At 30.4% G+C, this 16,522-nt stretch overlaps 1 long non-coding RNA gene across 1 annotated transcript in view; it reads left to right on the top strand.

The window, feature by feature from the left end:
* The first annotated feature begins 3,664 nt into the window (after positions 1-3,664).
* Positions 3,665-16,522, top strand: part of LOC129987887 (uncharacterized) — an 82,570-nt gene continuing 69,712 nt past the window's right edge. Inside the window, exon 1 of the long non-coding RNA XR_008785607.1 lies at positions 3,665-3,726. This is a non-coding gene — a long non-coding RNA (uncharacterized LOC129987887). The remainder of the gene's footprint in view (positions 3,727-16,522) is intronic.

Consider the following 16,522-nt stretch of genomic DNA (forward strand, 5'->3'; position numbering starts at 1 on the left):
CCTCATCATTCTAGCTGAAAGTGTTCAGTTATCTTTATCACAGACAGACGGACATTTTCCAAAAATGTGTTTTTCGATCTCAGGGAGGTTTAAAACGTGGATATTCGTTAATATCTCGAATTAGAATTTTTTGGCGTATGCGAGAAAGAGAAAAATGTTCATTATTGCTATAACAAAATTCAAACTAAATTTCATTGCTTCAAAGCTTTCATTTATGCTCTTTGACCGATGTTAAAGATAAAGAAAGAAATAATTGCTTTTATTGGATATTAATTCTAAGTGAATATTCAAAGTAGCTTTCATCAATCTGATAATGTGTTTTGGTTGGCCTTCTTTCAGAAAATTAAGTTACGTAAAAATCATCATGCACAGAGTGTGATAGCAGATAAAATAAAACTAATAAATCCAGTCTAAAATATTATGATATTTCGTTATAGAATCTTTTTGCTTCCTCTTGATGATGATGATGTCGTGTCAGCGTTACTACGGAAAGGGGGTGCAATAGCTTCTGAGGGTCAAGACTCCTTTTCACGTTACTCCTGAGAAATTAGCAATAAAATTTGGAATTTGATAAAATTTTGGCAAGCATTTTTTTAACTTGATGATGACGTGCCGACTTTACAGCGGAAGAGGGGAGCAGTAGCTTCTGAGGGTAAAGACTAAAGACCCCTGAGCACCTTAGGGCAGAAGTCTGACTTCTAGCTCATATGAAGATGGAACACACACAATAGCTTGCACAACCTCCTTTTACAGGGGGGCACATTCATACACCTCACAGATAGATGAAGAACAACCATGCCCGAACCGGGATTCGAACCCGGTACGCCCAGATCACGGGGAAGACGAGCTACCCCTATGCAATGACGCCGGTTTTGCTTCCTCTTACACAAAGAAAAAGGATATTAATAGTTTAAAAACTTGATCTTGAAATTTTCAAGACTTGCCTTTTTTTATACCACCCGAAATAAAATTAAAACACACACACTTTTTTTAAACAAATTTTTAATTTTTTTTGAAAGTCTTTGGACAGTTTTTATTTTCTCGTGTATGAAGTATATAAAAAAAAAGTATTGCATTTGCCAAAAAAAAAAAAATGAATTTCAGATTTTGATGAATTTTCAGGTTTGCAACCTCTCTAAATCCGAAAAAAAAGTTGTAATTATGTCTGCGAACATGATAACTTACAAACTCATTAAACTGGATGGATAAAATTTGGTACATGAACAAAATATCAAATTTGTAGGTCGCCATCAAATTTTAAATGAAAACTATTGAGATTATTATTGAAACCTATTGATTGCCTGTTCGGTTGTCGAGTACAAGTGAATACGATATGGAAAACGTATAGAGTTTGACAGATAAAAATTCGTACTCACGTTAAACATTTGAAATGCTTCCAAGTTGAAACCAAAAATATCAAGGGATTGATCGTCTGTCAGTCTGTACTTTTGCACGCGTATGAATGCGAGAATACAAACCACGAATACTTAGATAAATTAAATTTTTCCGTACTTTTAATTTTAAATCTAGAATGTGATCTAGTTTCTAAAACTGTTGTTTCTAGTGAATTGTTTCTAAAGAAGATATTGAATTAATATACTGCATCTAGGAAATAAAAATAAAATTTCGGCATTTTAATAATACAACACACTATGAATTTTTATGAAATTTACATCTGTTATGGAATTTAATAAAATGAATCAATTTAGCCTGTAGAGTACACATGCACGCACGCACACGCACTCACATTTTCTTTAGAGAATATTTTACAATAGCTTTTATCGTGCATCTGAATTGTAAAATTGTTAAGTATGACTGATGTTGAAGGGTTAACTTTTCCCAGATAATTCACCATAAATAAGCACACATTAATCCCCCCCCCAGAAAAAAAAGGTAATCCTGATTTTTGAGCTCTTTTCAGTTTGTACAAAATGTTAATTAAATAAAACATATTTCAGAATTTTTTAAACCCTTATGTTACTTGATTGATTTCATATTTCTAAAGATAGAATTTTGTAACCTTCTTCCACTTTTTGATATTCCGGTATTTTGAGCTTTCCTGCACTTCTTGGTCTTGATGAGGATGCGCCTATTTAATATTTTCAGAACTTATTCCTCAATTAATTTATTGATTTAATAAAATTTATGTACCTGTTGAAGTGGCACTACCTGTTGATGAAGTTCATAAAAACTAACTTCAAATTCCATATTCATACTATCTATTTGGATAATATAAAGAATCGAAAAAAGTTTTTTTTATTTTTTATGATATGAATTTATGAGTTTGGTAAAAAGAAAGACATTTTTACAGGCAGATACTCACATACGTCAATAAGTTATAGAGCACGTACTGAGATAAAAATCTGCAAGAAAAAACACTTTTATGGATGTTTACAATTTGATAACAAAATCCTCTGATTATATACGTACAATTATTATTTACGTCGCTCGTTTCCAGCGTACTTAATGACTTCTGTGGGAGAGAGCAAGCGTTCCTCTTCGTTAAGTTTGGCAAATAAGAACTTGATTTAAAATACAATAGCATTTTTGATTTATAAAAAGCTATTAAAATGTATTATCAAAGACATCTTTTGATTTTGTTTTTCTGTTTTAACATAAATAAAAGTCATTGTGACCATGTATGTGAGTTCCACATCTCCTTCTAAAACTGGCATGGAATAACCAAAATCTTGTATATTTATTATTTAAGTCAAAAGATATAATACTGGCAACTTTTAAAAGTACAGAAATTGATTAAAAATGCCATAAATTAGAAAGTAACATCCATTTACTTTTCCTATAGTAAAATCGGAAGAATTTACTTTAGAAAAAATATTTCTTCATTAACTGGTAATTCGAAATTTTACTTTTCAACGATAGCAATTTAATTTCTATGCAATTTTTTTTTTGTCATTTGTTACATTTTTTAATAAGTTAACCCAAAAGATTTTGAAATAAGGATGTATTTCGTCATGTCTTCTACAGACATGACGAAATAAATTCAGTGTAAGCATGAAATTTGTTTTCATTCCATTTTTTTTTTTTTTTTTTTGGTTTTAGTTTCAAATGCCTCCAAACAGGGAAGTTATTTTATAGCCATTTGATACATTTATAGATTAAATAAACCGTTTAAAATAATTTACAACTTTGAAAAAAAATGGAAAATGCTGAAAAATTTTCGATTAAAAAAGCATTTACTAAATACCATTTCTTTGTTACGCATACATGTGGAAGAAAAAAAGGAATTTGATTTCATGCAGACATTACATTAAAACGCACATGAAGCGAATCGATCATTATTTCAAACATTTTAACACTTAATTTCCTCTCATTAACTTAATTCGCTTCCCGTTCCCTCCATCGCCAAATAAGTCCATACTACGCCACGCGATAACCTAAATAAACCTAATTTGCGTCCGACCATTTATCATTATCAATCAGCGATTATTCGCAATTGGTAATTATTTTTCGTCCCTCAAAACAGGCATTCCACAACACCGGAAATATCAGTAGTCAAATTATGGATAATTTTCCGCCACTGATATCTACTGATCCTTAACCCTGGACCAACTGATCCTTATCGGAGGTTGCACGTGTTTTTTTAACGTACAGATTGGAGTTTAAAGCAGGGTTGCCATTTTGGCCCTTTTAAGACGAAATTTAGGAAAAATCAACCATTTTTTTTTCTGTGAATCTGGTTTTCGGATCATTTACTCGCTCTTTCAGGTAAGCAGAAGTTCCATATTAGTCTGGACAGTCCTGATTTTTGAATAATTGTTTCAGAATGGAATAGAATTTTATCTAAAAGTAAATAGATCGAAATGACTCACTAAATTTAATTTTTAATAAGATGCATGAAAAAGTGCATTGAAAATTCGCACTTTCTGGTATGCATATAAAATGAATAAAAGTCGAGTTATAACAAAAGTCATCGGAATGTTTAACTTTTTATTCCGGAACCAAAAAAAAAAAAAAAAAAAGTAATTCGAGATTAAAAGGTTCCATGTTCGAAATCCAATTCCACAGAACAGCTGTCATATAGATAAATCTTCAGCACATTAAATTTGTTCGGAACCAAATATTCTCACACCGATGTGGAGCAAAAATTTGGAGAAAAGGTGCCAGTTCAAGTGCCATCCTCATCGTCTGCCTACGGCTCAAAATTAAGAGATTCAAGTCAAAATTTCCCTCTTGTTGCTTTGAAATGGAATGTAAATACTACTGAACTAATCTGAACCACAGATGCTTCAAGCAGTTAATTCAATCTTTAAAATTTCCATTTCCTTGAATTTATCGATTCATAAATTTCATTAGCAGATTAGAGATTCTGTATCAAAATTGTTATCAATTTCATTAAAAATACACACCTGCTTTATTACGGTGCCGAATTCAAAGCACGTCATATTGTGTACTTGTTGCCTTTGGTGACCAGCTGGTTCACTGAGAAATGTAACTATTTTTACTAAATTTTTATGCATAGCTTTGATGATCATAATTCCCTCAAAAAAGTATTTTTAAGTATTAAATTGTAGCAAGTATTCCAAAATCCAAAAGACAGCAAAAACGTGTTATTTTAATAACTTTACACCTGCTCAGTTTATTGTGTAAATGAACCTATGTTTATTGTGTAAATGAAAAGTCTGTTTTATATAGACGCTAACTTACACGATCCTGTAACCTCGTTTCCAAGTTCCTTATGTAAACTACAGAAATAATAAAAACAGACTTTCTTCCTTTGTTTCTGACCTCGAAAAACACACACATGCACACTCATTTTTATTATTTATAGAGATTGTTTCGCTAATTTTTGCAAAAATATATCATAAAGCGAAATCCCCCTCCCTCTATTTGAGTCCTTATACAACAACAGAATGCAGTGTTCAAAGATTAGACAAAAAATAAATTCAAATAATTGTAGAAATTAAATGAAAAAACCTCGGCAAAAGAAGTGATATTATTAAAAAGCCTTTCAAATTTTCGGAAGCTGTATAAATAACTTTTGTCATAATATTTTCAAAAATAATATCATTATAATTGTAAGTCTACAGAGTATCAACACGAGTACTTACTCCCCCCCCCCCTCTCTCTCTCTCTCCCACACATACACATAGAGTAAGAATGCAATGTAATTTTAACATAATTGTATGTTAAGTAATTATAGGACATCTGGGTTCCTTAAGCCCATGGTCCCCTTAAGAATGGCTACCAAAATACACACACACACACACACACACACACACACACACACACACACACACACACACACACACACACACACACACACACACACACACACACACACACACATTCTTATTATTAATAGAGATTGTTTTACAATTATTTGCAAAAGTGAAATTTGTTTATGATATCTGCCTTTCTTTTTAACAAGTTGATGCATCCAGCATTTATAGCTTCTGGATAATAGCTAAGCTCTAAGCACTTGGTTAAAATATTCTAGCACGAAACGTGTGGTAATGTTGGACTTCTAGTGTCGTTAGTTCTTATATTTCAAGAACCGAAGCTTGCATGAATCGATGGGGGCGTTATACGAAATCGTTAAATTCTCTTCATAACAATGACGGAATTTAATCCAGGAATAATTCGCAGCTCACATACATGTATTGTCTTTATTATTAATAGAAACAAAGAAGTATATAAGCAGGCTGGGGAGAACAATCCGGCAGGTTTTATAAAGAATCTTGCAATAAAATGGTATTTTTTTGCTTAAAACCTATTAATCTATTTGTGAGCAAGTTATCTGAACTTAAATTCAAAATAACGTTTGCGAGAACTTTTTAAAAAATTCAGAAAATTAAAAAAAAGTAATTTTGTCATGATATTTGCGTCATCGGTGAGGTAATTTTTTGGCTTTATTTTTGCTGAGATTTGGCACTATTCAGGTTCCGATCTGGCAGCCCTGGTTTAACGACTGCCGCTTGAAGATCGGAAGAAATCAAAAGTCATCGACGGATAAACATCGTGAACGAGTGACGCGAGGCGATGAAAAACGATATGTCGATATTGCGAAGATTTCTCGCAAAAATCTCCCTTGATGTTTTTCAAATTAAAAAAGAAAGAAAACGAGCTGTTAACAAAGTGGTGTTCAGACACAGATTTATGGTGCAGCTTCTCGAAATTTAGGAGATAAAATTATAAAACGCTTATGGGTGATAAAAGATATGTTTAATAACGTATTTATTATTTTCTTTTTCTATTTGATAATTCTGACTCATTCAGAGAAATTTATTTTTTATTTGTTTGGTTGGGACTCTTATCTAAAGAACCCTGAAACCCTTGTACCGAGTTTTTGTTTCCATTCATATCTGACAGTTTTACTCGCCATTTTCCTTATCGATAACATTATGCAAAACTCTGCTGAAAGCTGCCGTGTGCGCATCGTAACAGTGTTTATCAACTAAGAAATATCCACTTTAGGATTTGATCACGTTCATTCATAATTTTCTACAAATATATGTGATAGATCAGAGATTCTTAAACTTTTGTTCCGTTCTATTCTAGGCAGATTTCTCTTTATAGGTAGAATATTCTTGGCCAGTTTTGGAAAAAAAAAATTCTACTAGTATTAAATAGAGGAGGACTTGGAGAAATTAGATTTTGTCAAAAGTGCCAAGAATAGAAAAAGTTTGAGATTCTTCATTGTGTAACATGATAATGAACATGGGGTATATTGCAGCAAAGAAAGTTACAGTTAAATAATTAGTCATACAAAGTTCCATTTTTATGAATGTTAGATACTTGAGCGCTTGAATGAAAGTTGACAGGTTACCTTTATTGCCAAGAGCTTGAGACAAAATAACAAAGGACATCCAAATATTGGAATGCAACATTTTAAGATTTTTGAGAGCACAAATCTGTGAGCTGAACATTTTGTGCTTTTTAACAAGATATGCGCTGATTTCTTTGCAATTAATGCTCAAAGGTAGCGACGGATTTAGATATTTGCTGTCTTAGTCAAATCATAGTTATGAAGACCCTCTCTTTTAATAGATGGGCGACATATATTCAAATTTTTGTACATTTTAAAATGCTTATTACAGGTTACTGATGATACATTTTAAGTTAATATTTTATTAACTTTCTGAGAATGCAATTTTCTTTTATTTCTCTATTATGACTCCAGAATTGCCAACATCCACGCTATAATTGAAACAGATGCCAGTTTATAAATATTTTAATAACTAAGCGAATATAATAAAAATACAGGAATCCGATCAATTACATTTGGTAAAGCGTTAATATTTTCCTAAACTTCATTATAAACAGAATTTGTATTTTTTAATATTTTTTTGGCAATGAAGTACAGTAGGTTTTATCGACATGGTCTCTTGGCCTAATGACCGTAAATAAATGTCCTGACGAAAACGCGCCACTGCACAGAGGGTTACCAAAAAGGTTGGATTTGTACAAGAAGATTGATGTTATGATTATTTTATTAATCACACCTGCAATAATTCTGTCTTGTGTTCTACTTGGAGATTATTTAGTGGCGGCGATAAGTTCCCAGTTTTTCCTTCTATAATAATTTTCTGAGTTAATTTGGATGGAATTCATTTTGCCTAATTTCTAAACTTAATTATAAACAGAATTTGTATTTTTTTAAAACCTATTTATTTGGCAACTTAAAATACAGTATTTTTCATCGACAAGGCCTCTTAGCTTAATGGCCGTAGATAACTGTCTAGACAGAAATCCGCCACTGCACAGAAGGTTATTAGAAATGCAGGATTTGTACAAAAAGTCTGATATTATGATTATTTTATTAAATATGCATTAAGTCTGTCTTGTGTTCGACTTGGAGTTTATTTAGTGACGGTGGTAAGTTTCTATTTATTCCTCCTTTAATAATTTTTTGAGTTAATTTGGATTGAATTCTTTTTGCCTAATTCTTAAACTCAATTATAAACGGAATTCGTATTTTTTAAAAACATATTTAATTGAAAACTTAAAATACTGCATTTTTCATCAACAAGGCCTCTTAGCTTAAAGGCCGTAGATAATTGTCTAGAAATCCGCTACCACACAGAAGCAGGATTTGTACAAAAAGCCTGATATTATGATCATTTTATTACTCACACGTGCAATAAGTCTGTCTTGTGCTGTACTTGGAGTTTATTTATTGACGGATATATGTTTCTAGAATTTCCTCATATGGTAATTTTCTGAGTTAATCTGGATTGCATTCTTTTTGAGAATGGAAATCATATCCTCTAGAGATATAACATGAAACCCATTCAATTCCCACAACTGAATACAGGTTACACTTTTCTTATGTTATTCAGCCATGTCGGCGCCTGCACTGTATTTGAATTTTTTCATTCATACCAGCTATACAATTTCATTCGCAAATCTGTTCCCCTTCTGTCGTCCAGTTTATAATCTTCCGAGCACAACAACGTGCTGCAAGGCGTGAAGTAATCCATCAAACTTCCTGCGTCAAAACACACAGAGCATAAGTTAGTAGAGTCTGTTATGGAAGGGATTGTTCACTTTTATGCTCCTGCTGCGCTCTGTGGCGTCAACCCAGCCAGTGGCCCCCTGATGGAAAACCAGTAAAGTCTTGTTGGTCTTACTCAAGTCTCACATTTATGGGGTAGAAGTGACATTTAATACACTCAGTGATCACTGAAACGTGAAGTCCATTCTAGTGGGGATTTTTTAACAGGTTGCTGCTGTCTTTTGTCGAATCCTCGGAAGAGTAATGGTTTGCAACCTGGGGTTAGGGACATAGTTATTCTCTGTAAGTCTGCGAGTTTTTAAATTCTTTTTTGCCTTCAAGTTTATGCCTTATCTCAATGATCGATTATCTTTCTTTTTTATCGATAATGCTAATACGACGACGTTAACGGACTAAATAAGGACATGGTGGTGGAATTTGGAAAATCGCATTATGTTGTCCATTCATATCATTTTTACTTGGTGACATTTTACTATCGTTTTACATAAAAAGCTTTGAAACGTTTTGCTTTAAAAACGAATACTTTTATTACAATATAAATTTGTTGAGAACTAAACGTATGGTTTTTTTCACTACTTTCAGGAATAAAATTGAATAGATATATATTACTATATATCTATTCAAATGCTAGATTCACTGCAAAGATTAATATTTCTTAACTATTGTTAACCAATGACATGCAAAGGATCCGCAGCCTTATTTATGGTTCACAATTTTATGTGGGGAAAATGGAAAAACCATTTTTATTAGAGAATATGCATAGAAATAGTGAGAGATCATTCCAATTCCAATTAAAATAATAAAGAGACGAAAAATTTTCGTGAAACAAAGGAAGAAAGAATTTTTTATATATTTATTTTTCTTACCACTCTAGTTTTTGAGACCAATTTCTTGGAGCATGTGAATTACAAATACAGATATCCTGACTTGGGAATTATGCACAATTGATGAACTAAGAGAACCAAAAATATTTAACATTAATTAAAGCGACGTTGAAAAAGAATTTTAAAAAAGCTATTCGAATTTTAATAATTTCCTTTTAGAGATGCAAGGATTCTTTTGAAAAAATTTCACACTTATTTTGTATATCAAAATATGTACGAAAATTCAACGGGTATAATTAGATTTATAATACTGCATTTTATGCTTTGAGAAAATCAGTACATTAGCTATAAATAAAATCTTTTTAATTAAATTCTCGAAATAGTAAATCTACAGAATGGGTAAAATGTCCGTAAAAACTTTAAAAATTCATAAAACCTGAAAAAATATCCAAGATAAAAAATGGTTTCCAGGTTTAGCATTCATAGGCTAAGGGACTTTTTTTTTAAAATAAGAAAAACAAATTAAAAAAAAACCGCTGACAGATGGCGCTGGCCCGAACGACTTAGAAACACGCAAATGAAACGCTCTTGATCCACTAATAGTCCTCCGCTGCTTTCCATGTAAATGAACTAGGAATCAGCAACTGTTGTAGGGCCCGACTTAACCTAATTGGGGCCAGGGGTAAAAACTTCTTTGGGGGCCTCCCTCTGCCTCACTACTTTAGTAATGAAGAACGTTCATTAAAGAAAATTAAAATAAACTTTCTATTCGATTTGGGGACTCCCTCTGATGTGGAGGCCAGGCGCAACTGCTCCGTATGTCCCTGCCTTAGTCAGGCCCTGAACTGTTGCACTACGTAAATTCCAACCAGAAAAGTGTGAAGACTGGAAAATAGTCTTTAATAGTGGCGGGCCTCATAAAGCTTGTTCAGCGATTGGAGAAAACTGGATCGCAGGTGGATCTTATAAGGTCCGGACTATCAAGTCTAATGCAGACACGTTTGGCGCGCATTGCAGCCAAAATGGCAGACTCTTGGGCTTACCACCATCCTCCATATGTAGCATTATTCATGGAGTTCTTCATCAATATCCATACAAATTACAGTCTTGCCGTGAACTTTTACCATCGGATGTAAAGAAAGAAGCACTTGCGAGTTGGGCACTCACCAAAATTGGACACGATCCCTCCTGAGTCTTTAAAATCTTGCGGACAAATAAAGTTCAATTTTCGCTCCATGGCGACGTTAGTTAACATTAGTAGACATTGCAAGTTTACATCCCGTTCATCCAATTCGCCGAAAGCTGTCATGTATACAGCCGGACATGTTGCACTCTATAGCTGTTGGATTTGTGGCACGCCTGCAATGTGTTATCACCTGTGATGGTGGATATATGAAGCACATATTGCTATAATAAATGATTTGGTAATTTTTTTAAGTTACTTGCCTTTTTTTCCCTTTATGTACAAAATGCCCCCTATCAGCCGTTTTTTGAATTGATTTTTTTTCTTCTTATCTTAAAATAAAATCCCGTGACTTATCACCTGCTAAACCTGCAAACAGTTTTTTATTCTGCTTAATTTTCTGAGTTTTATAATTTTTTAAAGTTTTTCCAGACTTCCCCCCCCCCCCCTGTATAATTATAAGGCAAGAAACGTAGTTTATTAAGCAACAAAGACTTTATTTTTTATCATTTTATGATAAACATGTAAATTAAAAATTAAACTATTATTTTCAACGGTAATAACAATATACTAGAATTATCTTAAATGCTTTAAAATTATTACTTTGAAATAAATTTCTATTTCCATAATTAAATTTAAAATAATTTAAATTCTTTATTAAATCTCTATTATACGTCTTTTTATATTAATCAATTCAAGGACATATAAATAATGTTTTATTGTAAATGGGGACAAAAATGGGTGAATCAAGCCTAAGGTATCATCGTATTTAGATATTTAATTCTAGATTTATCGAATATCCCTAAAAATTCATTTCGAAATACACCACTTGACCATTTTATCATAAACATCACCAGTTTATTTCTTTAGAATAATTTATTACGCGTTAACAAACGTGCGATGGTTCATATATTCCTTTTCGGTTTCATGAAACAAATCTGAAGCCTTATTTTATGTAAATAATTAATCTAATCTGCAAATGCTTAAAATCCTGAAACACAGCATCAAATTGACATTTTGACCTTTTTTCTTAAAAATTAAATACATTTATGTTATTTTACAGGCAGCTATAATATTTTGGCCAGAGTTCGAATGCCCTTAAAAATTTTTTTCAATACAAGTCCCTTGAAAAAATTTTCATAATCACTGCCAGCTTTTTATTGAGCCAGCCTTCTTTTTATTCGTTATCTCTTGACGGGTTGACTTACTTGAGATGATGCGAGTACTGCATTTTCTACCTTATAATTCATGTCAAAATCTATGCATTATTCTATGTAAATAAAATTACTCTACTCCATGAATGCTTATAAGAGGAGACTATAAATTACGACAATTTCTTTTAAATCGAAAATTTTTTAACTATTGCCTCTAATTCTTCATTAGCTGGTAATAATGGCTTGAATTTCATTTGTTTTTCTTTCTCTTAATCTTTTCAATATAAAGCACTTGAAAGGTTTTTTTATAATCATCATGAGCTTATTTCTTTTATTCGTAATGGCGACAAACCTTTGTCAGGTGATACACGAATTTTTTTATATGAATTATGCCTAAAACCTGATTTTTTGATAATTAGTTATTTTACTTAGCAAGTATTTAAAATCCAACAAGATAATGTAATGGAACTGACATTTCTAGACAAATTTGTCTTAAATCAAATAATTCTGTCCCAAATTCTGTCTATGATAAATAATCGTTATGATATCCATCTATTTGATTATCTGTATCTAACAAATAATCAAATTTCATTTAATTTTCTCATTAATTTAATATAACTCACTTGAAATTTTCTTCAAAATCACAACCAACTTATGTCTAAGTTATTCATTAACAATTGACAAGCTGCTTTACTTGGGATAAAGTAAATTTATTTGAAATCAATAACTCTCAATTTCTGTCTATGACATACATTACAGAGTAATGAGGGTGGGTACAAATCTCATTTAAATTTTTTTTTTTCAATTTAAACCACTTGAAAATTTTAATAGAAGTACCACTAACTTCTGAGATATTTGTCAAATTTTGACGGGTTGATTATTTCAGATGGCGCGACTACTCCGTTTCCGACCTTATGACTCCTGTTTTAAGCCTATGTCTTATTTTATGTAAATAATGACTCTACTTTGCAAATGTTTAAAAAGCTTTTTTTTTTATGAATAATATGTAGCAACGTCAGTCCTGTGACTGTTTATACACTCCTTTTCCGATCTTATAACTCCTGTCTGAAATATAAGTCTTATTTTATATAAATAATTACTTTGCTCTGCAGATGTTTAAAATGCGGAGATTTCTTTCATCAAATTCCCCTTTTTCTACAATTTTTAAAAATAATTCCTAAGTGCTGCCTCAGATAAATGATTTCTCACCTTCATTAGATGATAATAAGAGTTCTAATGTCTATTATTTTTTCCTTATTTTTTTTCCAGTATAAGCAATTGAAAAGATTTTTATAACTACCACCAGGTTATTTCTTTTGAATAATAAGTAACTACGACAAACTGTGACAGTTTATATACTTTTTTGATCTTATAACCCCTGTTTTAAATCTATGTCTTATTTTATATAAATAATTACTCAACTTTAAAAATGTTAAAATATTGAAATTCTGTAATTAAAATGCCATTTCTCGACATATTTTTAAGTCAAATAATTTCCAATCTCTCTCTTTGAAATAAAGGATTTCTCACTTTCATTAGTTGATAATAAGACTGTTAATCTCTGTTAATTAAAAAAAAATCCAATATAAATCATTTGAAAAGATTTCATAACTACCATCAAGTTATTTCTTTTGATTAATTCATAATTACAGCAAACCTGTGACGGTTTATACTTTTCTTTTCCAATTTTATAATCTACCTCCTATTTTATATAAATAATTACTCTATTTTGCAATAAATATTGAAATTCTGTAATCAAACTGCCATTTCTCGACAATTTTTAGTCAAATAATTTCCAAATGCTAATGTCTAAGATACTTTTTTTTTCAATATAAACCACTTGAATGATTTTTCATATCTACCACCGGCCTATTTCTTTTTATAATTTTCTTCGAAATTACAACAAACCTATGAGGGTTTATATTCGTAGTTACAACAAACCTGTGACGGTTCATACACTTTTTTTACGACCTTATGTCTGTAAATAATGATTTTACTCTGCAAGTGTATTAAAATGTGGAAACACAGAGATCAAACTGATATTTCTTTCCTGAAAGTCAAATATTTCTCAACTACTGCTTGAGACAACTGATTTCTCAGCCTCATTAGTTGGTAATTCCTCATTCTTCCTGACGTCACTGTATGTGTCGATCATTAGGGTCCTTGGACCGGGCTACTGTTTGGAAACGAGCATAAACAAACGTAAATCTTTCGAGCCAAGGTTAATGACGGTAGGAGGTTACTGTTGTGTAAATGATATCAAATGAGACTGGTCGTTTTATCACGGGAATGCGAAGAACGGAGGCAGATTTGTTAACCGCCTCGATGACGGAGCTGACATAAATAGTGGCTGGAGGCAGGATTCGAATGCTTTTTCCTCTAGTGAATACCACTTTCGAATGCAGATGACACAGTTGCATTTTGTTTATAGGATACTAAATCCTCGACGATATTGCGCTCGAGAATGAAATTGCGCGGCAACTTAAGCTTCTGAAAACACTCTAAAGTGTAATTTTATTTTAGTTATAATGTAGAAATTCAATTATTCACACCAATTATCCAGATCTTTCCGATAGAAAAAAAAAATAAAGCATTGTTTAAAAAAAAATTTCGAGTAAAATTGAAGTAAAATTTAGCAAAATAACCGACGCTGATATGTTCAAACAGCGATATTTTAATGTAATTTGATTGTAATATATTCAAACCAATAGAGTTCTGAAATACAAATTATTTTGATGCAAAATTAATAAATGAAATTTATTTATCAATTTTAATTAAAATTTGTTTAAATTTGTTAAATTATATTAATTGCGCGGTAACTTAAAATATCTTAAAGTGAATTTTTATTTTATTTCCTCAATTATATTTTTATTTTAGTATGTTGTAAAAATTCAATTATTTGCACATCGATTATCCAGACCATTTAACATTCAAATAAATAAATAAAAATAAAAATAATAAAGAAAAAAATTTTAAAAAATCTCCTTGATAAAAATTGCAAAAATTGAGTTAAAATTTAGAAAAATAACTGATGTTGATATGTTCAAACAGCGACATTTTAATGTAATATGATTGTAATATATTCAAACTAATAGAGTTCTGAAATACAAATTATTTTGATGCAAAATTAATACATTAAATTTAATTATCGATTTTAATAAAAATTTATTTAAATTTGTTCAATTATATTAACTGCGCTATAACTTAAAATACTTTAAAGTGTATTTTTATTTTATTTCTGAAAATGTATTTTTATTTTAGTTATACTGTAAAAATTTAATTATTCGCTCACCGACTAACTAGCCCACTTAGTTATTCAAAAAAAAAAAAAAGTCTCTTTGGAAAAAATTGTAAAATTAAGATAAAATTCAGTAAAATAATTGACTTTGATACGTTTAGACATTAATATTTTAATCTAATGTGATTGCAAAAAATACAAATTAATAGCTTTTTGAAATACAAATTAAAAATTGTAAAATTAATAAATGAAACTTAATTATCAATTTTAATTAAAATTTATTTAAATTTATTAAATTATATCAATGTAAATATAATAAATACAAATTACTTAATCAAGTTATTTCTCAATTTTTTTAAATGAATTCCTTCTCTCCTGACTCAACATATTTAAAATAATTAGTGAAAAATCCAAACAAAATCCGTCCCTTAGGTGTAACTATTCGTTCGGTTATCTAGTTTTTATAAAAAAATGTGTTCTCTGTGAAATAAAATTGTTCAAATGATAGTTGTGATTTTCTGAAGCCAACAATATCATTTTAAAATCTTTTTTCGAGTTCGCGACTCCCTGGTGATGAAATAGAGACTTATTTCCGTTTAGCTATAGTGGCTCAAACTATGTATTATATATGTTACAGCAAATGCAATAACTTGATGATTATGCATTGTGGTATCACCACTAAGCTTATTGGAGATTATGAATAATCACCACTAGGCTTATTGATGATTATGCATAATTACCTATATCTCAATGAATAATTACCTATACCTTATGAATTACCTGTGGTAATTATTCATAATCTCCAATAAGCTTATTGGTGATTATTCATAATCACCGGATTAATTGCATTTACTGTACAATGCAGTTTATTTCACAAATATTCATATATTAATGTTACAATTTAATGTTTCAATGTTTCATTATTTTGGAGGCAACTTCTATGGAATCAAAGAAAGATTTCTTGGATTCTAAGAAGACAATCTGAAATATTCTGTTTCTGTCTTAAGAATAATCTACTCTCAAATTATGCTCGATTATAAATTTTATTGTAATTGTTATTTAATAGCATACATTCCGATTTCATACAGTGAAACTTTATTTTACTCATTAATTATATATATATTTCTTAATAATAATAGAAGCAGTTTTCTCAAAATATTTTTTTAAATCTATAATATTTAAGTTTTAAGAAATGAAATTAATGTACGGTAATTTTTGCTTCTAAAATTATGTTCGAATTTACTTCAATGTTTAAAATACTTTCTTCAATTTTTAAAAATTTTAATCACAACTTCTATAATTTGTATCTCATTTATCATCTCAATAAATGGCTTTTCTCTTGCTTGGAATTTTTTTCAATGACTGAATTATTGTGCAAAACACAAATTTCAGTTTTTTTTTAAAATTTTTAATCACAACTTTGATAATTTATATTTAATTTATCATTTCAATAAATTATTTTTCATTTGTGTGGAATTGTTTTTCAATAACTGAATTATTGTGCAAAATACTCATTTCATTTTTTTTCCAATTTTTAGAAATTTTAATCACAATTTCTATAATTTGTATCTCATTTATCATCTCAATAAATGGTTTTTCTCTTGCGTGGAATTTTTTTCAATGACTGAATTATTGTGCAAAACACAC

Source organism: Argiope bruennichi, chromosome 10 (genome assembly GCF_947563725.1).
Source record: "Argiope bruennichi chromosome 10, qqArgBrue1.1, whole genome shotgun sequence".
NCBI classification, from domain to species: Eukaryota; Metazoa; Arthropoda; class Arachnida; order Araneae; family Araneidae; genus Argiope; species Argiope bruennichi.